Source organism: Pipistrellus kuhlii, unplaced genomic scaffold, assembly GCF_014108245.1.
Source record: "Pipistrellus kuhlii isolate mPipKuh1 unplaced genomic scaffold, mPipKuh1.p scaffold_m20_p_31, whole genome shotgun sequence".
In the NCBI taxonomy this organism is placed as follows: Eukaryota; Metazoa; Chordata; class Mammalia; order Chiroptera; family Vespertilionidae; genus Pipistrellus; species Pipistrellus kuhlii.
The window spans coordinates 2264194-2270282 of NW_023425531.1; the positions used below are offsets into that span (position 1 = coordinate 2264194).

Sequence of the window (6089 nt, forward strand, 5' to 3'; positions counted from 1 at the left end):
TGGTGCGGAGCCGGACAACCTGCATTTCTGAGATGCCCTCAGGGGATACTGGCCCCAGGCCCACACTGTCGGACCGCTCTGTGGAGGGAAATGAGCAAGCCTTCCTCACATGCCACCCAGTCCGGCTCCGGCGGCAGCTGCAGAGACAGAGAGGCCTGGGCAGGCATCCAGCGGGTGAGGGGTTCCCTCCGAGCACCCCCCCAGGCCTGCAGCCCCCACCTGTCTGCTCAGAGCCGGGCCAGGTAAAATGTGGCTGGACTCCTTGGCAACTTCAGTGCCAGAGATTCCGCAGGGCGGTCTGAGCCGTGCGCAGAGGGAGGGGGGTCTTGTGAGCTGGCCTTGCTGAAAAGGTGCTCGGCTAGGAGAGGAGGGAGGCTGCTGTGACTTCTGCCAGCTGTTTGCTGGTGTATCTGAGCCTCCCCCCTCCGCGGGAAGCTGGGTCTGGTTCCAAGGACAGCTTGGTGTTCGGGGACAGAGGAGCAGGTGTTCGCAGGAGCCAGGCTGTGCAGGGACTAGCAGGTGCCAAGGCAGAGGGTTTTGTGTGTGGGTATTGTCTTCTGCCTCCTCCTCTCTTCTACCGCCTCCCCTCACTCACTCATTCAGCTGAGCTGCTCTGGGCCTCTCCCGTGTGCATATTTAACAGGACTTTTCCCTGGGCCAGTTTCGCTCTGTCTTGCTCATCAGGACTCTGGTCTGTGGCAATGATGAGGAACACGAGAAAGGAGGGGGGAACACCCCTTCTTGGAAACCCCCATAGCATCCCCCATCTTTGCTAGAATTGCTCAGTGTCCCAGGAAAGGTCTAGGAAGAAGAAAGGAAGCGTAGCCATGTGGCCACGCCCCCTCTGTGGGCTTCGCTCGCTTAGGTCTCTGTCCCCTTGGTGCTCCATCTTCTGTGTCCACCAGCCGGCCCAGCTCCATGCAGCCCTGCAAAGGCCATGCTGGTGCCCACTCCCCAGTCCTGGGCGCCTTATCGAACCAACGCAGTCCATTCACGGCACTTGCTTCGTTCTGGACTTGGCTCTCTGGCTCTGTGCTATGTACTCTCCCCTTTGTCTCTTCTCAAAATTTCCTTCAGTTTCCCACCCAAGCTACACAGTCCTGGGTTTCCAGGTGTGGTTCCCAATCCTTCTCCCTGGTAACCGTTGCCTCACCCTTTCTATCCCAGCGCTGCGCCTGCAGACAGCAGCCCCAAAGGAAACTGGGGATTTCTTCTAGAGAAATCCTGCCCTGAACTGGAGAAGAGAGATTTGGACTTGGAAGCAAATACCCCCCCTCGCCCCCCTCCCCGGAGGAAGGCCAGCACCCCAGCGTCAGCCTCACACCAAGTCCACACAGTTCACAGGGAGTCTGTGAGCGGGAGCTGCCAGGAAGGGGCCCAAGTGCTGCCAGCGAATGGAGCCCGGCCATAGCTGGGGCGGTAGCGGGCTGGGCGGGCTGTCTGCTGTCCACGGTGCTGAACCCACCACCGAGTGCCTGGGAGAGAACAGGCTCCGAGTCCTGAAGAACAGGCGCCCCAGGGCTGCCTCTGGAAGCTGAGCCCTCTGAGGTCGCGCGCTGGGCCCCAGGTCCACTAGGCAAGTAGGAGGACCAACAGGGCCCGCCTGGCTGGCACCGTGCGTGGTCCTGGCGACACTGTTCACCGGAATCTTTAAAGCACCTGTGTGTAGTTTTATTGCCTTCGCGTTACTAACGGGGAAGTAGAGGCACAGAGAAGGTGCTCCTTGCGGCCAAGGCCATGCACGGCTAGGTGGTGGGGCCAGGGCTCCAACCCGAGGTGCCCACTCCGAGGCAGGACAGGTGACATTAGGCCGCATGCCCCCAAGGCTAATGCTGATGGCAGCTGCCCCGGAGCCGCTGGCATCTGGCAGGTCAGCAGCCACATGTTTTCTCCCCAGGACACTTCAAATTTCTGTTTTAAACTCGGTAACCATTTCTTTTCTTTTTTTCTTTTTTTCTTTTTCCAGAGAAAAGTTTTATTCCTTTTAAGGACAAACAACTGAAACCACATCCAAGGCCTTTACAGACACAAAACAAAGCAGCCATTTAAAGCATTATATAGTGAAGGACAAGACATATAATGGGGAAATGCTTTGCCATCTGAAGCTTACATCAGACTTCTCAATCGACAGCTAAACTCGGCTAGCGCTTGGGTGTGATCAAGAGGGAATACAGCTGCAGAAGCAAAGGAGAATCGCTGTTGTCTACAACACAAGCATTTTCAGACTACACTGGTAGGGGTGTACTTTGATAGTGAAGGGCAGAGGGGAGAAGAGCAAGTTCCTTCCCACAGGACTTAGGCTGCCTTGCAGAGGGCCACAGCAGAAAAGCGGACTTCCCCTGCTCACGCTCAGTGAATTCTCTGCAGACCTTGGCAGCATCCTGCAGCAGCGAGTCCTCTGCCCTGGAGCCGTGGTTCACCGGGAAAGGCATGCGTCCAGCAAGTTCCTAGAGGTGGCCGTCCGCATTGTTGAACAAAATGAAGTGAAAGTTCACTTTGTCACCTACCCGACACTGGCCTTCCCGGGCCACAGCGTCATGGGCTGTCTGAATGGCCTCATTCTTCTCAAAGCACTTTGCTCTGTCGTCGGGGGACAACTTCTCCGTTTCAGAAAGAAACTGTTTCAGGACTGACCCATCCTCACATTCCAGTTTGTCTTGATTGTTGGCCACGGCGTGTATAAGTCCGATGGTGCCACAGGAGTTCCCAATGGTCTGCCTCATGAAGTACACCTTAGGGCTGACGTCTTGTCCCTTAAGTTCTTCGATCTGTTTTTTCCTGAAGTTCTCATGCTGGTTGGTGAGCGGAAACAGCAGCAGCAGCGCACAGGCGGGCGTGGGCACCGAGCGCAGTGCATCCTCCTCCAGCCCCAGCACGTCCACAAAGTGCCACTGGCCGGCCACCCCCAGCTGTGCCAGCACTTTGTTCAGCATCTCGGGGTTGATCTCCATGGGTTTGAGCTGCATCTTCGTGGACCACAGGTGAGCAAGGCCGCCGCCAGAGTAACCATTTCAAAAACCCTTGTTTTCCTCATACCCACTCCCCTCCACCCCCCCCCCCACATAAACATACAAATGAACACGTTCCATTTGCCTCCTCATTTATGAAAAAGGGACATGAATAAAGCAGGACCTCCACGTTAAAACAGGCATTTTGTTTTAATTGACCTCTAATCCCAGCCACGCTGCCCGAGTCCCGCTGGCCCTGCAGCCTGGTACTGCCCACCAGGGCTCAGTGGCGGTGGCGCTTGGGAACTCCTTGGAAGCCAAAGCCAACATGGAGGAGGGGTGGGGGCGGGATTGCGGAGGGGAGGGGAGAGGCGGAGATGGGGACATACATCCTGGAGCTTTGGGGTACGGGGAGGATAGCACAGGGATTCTGTGCTGAGGGAGCTTGACTGACTGTGACAGGGTCACCAAGCCTACACACATATGTATCTGTAATTTCTTAAAATAAGAGTTTTTAAAAATGTCAGTGAGAGAAATGGATGGAGAGAGCACAGAGGCAAGAGGCAGGCACTTGTCCAAGTTCATACCCTGGGCCATCGGGTCCAGAGTCTTAGGCTTCGTCCTCCACTCTGTGTCCCCTCCCATCTGATAGAGACAGACCCTCTTTATTTCTGGGATCACCCCCTCCTCTCTCCATCCGCCTGCAGAAAGTGATCCAAAGGGCCTCCTCCTGCCCACACTCCAAAAAACAGACTCTCTAGGTCCGAAAGAACCATTGAAACAGAAATTTAGAGACAGTGTGTCTGAGAATTTAGAGATAGTGTGTCTGAGAATGAAGTGAACATAAAGGAAGTCAGAGGCGAGGGTTGGAGGAAGAGGCAAAACCTGGTGATGCAGATTGAGCATCTGTGCCTATACCGACACCTGCACCTATCTGTCATCTATAGTCCATACTGTGTGTATGTCTATGTTATATTTATAGCCATATCTAATATATGCATATATCTATATCTATATCTATATCTATATCTATATCTATATCTATATCTATATCTATATCCAATCTATGTCTATGTCATCTCTCTATATTCTTAACTAACACATCCAGACACATGGACTTCTTAGGTGTGTGAAGCAATATATTCACTGTTTTGGTGGTTAGGAAGGTTGAATACCATTTCTATTATTTGCAACCAAAGAGTCCAACACTGGGGCCTGTGGATCAGAAAGCCGGGGCATGGGCCCCTTGCTACGTGCCTCCTCCACCTGACCCCATCCCAGCCTCCTCCACATGGGGTCCATGAGCTCACAGCCCTATACGTGCAGAGACTGGACCGCTCCAGATGGTGGAGGATTCCAAGCTGAGCTTCCCTCTGTGAGTGTCCCAGCCCAGTGCAAGGAGGGGCAGAGGGTGGCATGTCTTAAGAGGGAAGCAGCCTATCAACCCCACCCCCACCCCTTCACCAAAGCTGGGCGGCTCCGCCAGGTAAGGAATGGATCCTGGAGGGCAGAAAGGAGATGCTCACTCCACACCTCACTCCGCCCTGTGTCCCTCCCTGTGCCCCACCCTGTGCTCCTCTTCCTGCTGGGGCTGGGCTAGTTTTCCTGCACCGGACCAGCCCAGCCCCAGGCCCAAACCAGGACGGAGGGGGAAGACAGCCTGAGGGGAAGAGAGTGCTACCCTCTGGCTGGCTGGCCTTCAGGACCGGGAGTATCAGGCCACCCTTCTGTTGAGATGCTCCTCTCTGATCAAGAGGCTCCTGGGCCCAAGTGCTGAGCTCCCGTCCCTCCGGTTACAGAATGAGGCTTCTGGCAGCTCGGCACCCTGCAGTCCTGGGCCCAGGGCCTCCACAGAGGGAAGAGCGAGCGGGTGGTCTGCAGACACGTTTCCTGCGGCTCACACAGCTTCTGAACGGTGGGATTCTTTGCATCACTGAAAAGTAAGGATGCTTGGTTTCAAGATCTAGACTTTGGGATCGTAGCAAACCTGGAGGATCATGTGAGGCAGCTGCTGTGCAGTGGCTGTCCCAGCGGAGGGCGTGCAGCCGTCAGCCCGCCCACTCCGGTCTCTGGTGTTGCTCTGGGTTGGGGCCCAGCGGTGTGTGCCTGGATCTGCCTCCATCTGCCCGTCCTCCCCCTGGGAGTGGGGTGTCCCTGAAGGCTGCCCAGGCTTCCTCTGAGCCGGGACCACAGGTTCCACGGGACTTCCTTCCATACTCACTGGGTGGGCCTTTGGGCTCCAAAGCTCTGAGACTCAGGTGCCCGCAGGGAGGAGGCGGTGAGAGAGGAGATGCGCACATCTTAGCAGCCACAGTGCTTAAGTGAGTGGCTGGTGACGTGGCTCAGACCCTGTTTTCCGGTGTATTGGGCTCACTTAGGTTCTGGGCTGTGCTACCTGCTGGGTGGTGAATTGAGGGTGTTTACTATTCCCAGGTATCGAGACTCGCTCCAAGCTGGTCTCCAGGGGTGATCTTCTGAGACTCACAGGCCCCAGGAGGCACCTTGTCCCAGGGCAACAACAATCAGTCCTTCCCGGTTCCGCCCCCTCCTGTGCAGCACGCCTGGCCACACTGTGCCTGCGGGCTGCAGGCGGGGAGGTGTGCTGTCAGGACACAAGGCATACGCCCACTGCTGCTCCGTCTTGGACAGCATCTTTTGAATCCTCACGTAGGGATTTTTGATGCTGCTTAGAATATTCAGAGGACACGGGCCTGGAGCAGCCGTGGCGCTTGAGCCCCCTCCTCTGGCCTGGAGACACCCAGGAGCCCTGAGCCTGGCGCGCCTCAGCTCTGCCAGGTCGCCGCACCCAGGAACCCGCACTTTACCGAACCACACCCACCCAGGTAGATGTCCTCAAATAAAGACCGAGACTTACCTGATACTGAGAGGGCAGGGCGGGGCGAGGGTGAGCTCCCAACTCCGCCCCATAGGGCGGAGTTATCCCTAGCCCTCAAAACCCCTGGACCGGGAGAAATTCGCTCTCTTCCGCCATGCTGCCGGCGTGGGTGGGAGGAGCACATGCTAGCATGGTGAAGGCTCTTTTGTTTATTGCATCGGACTCGGCTCCCTGGTGGTCCTTGGGGATCACGAAGTCTAGGCATAACAATACAGGCTCTAAACTCTGGAGGAAAGTTAAAAACA

At 56.1% G+C, this 6089-nt stretch overlaps 1 pseudogene; it reads right to left on the bottom strand.

Annotated features, from left to right (window-relative positions):
- Positions 1–1932: 1932 nt before the first annotated feature.
- LOC118731535 lies at positions 1933–2997 on the bottom strand (annotated as a pseudogene).
- Positions 2998–6089: the final 3092 nt, after the last annotated feature.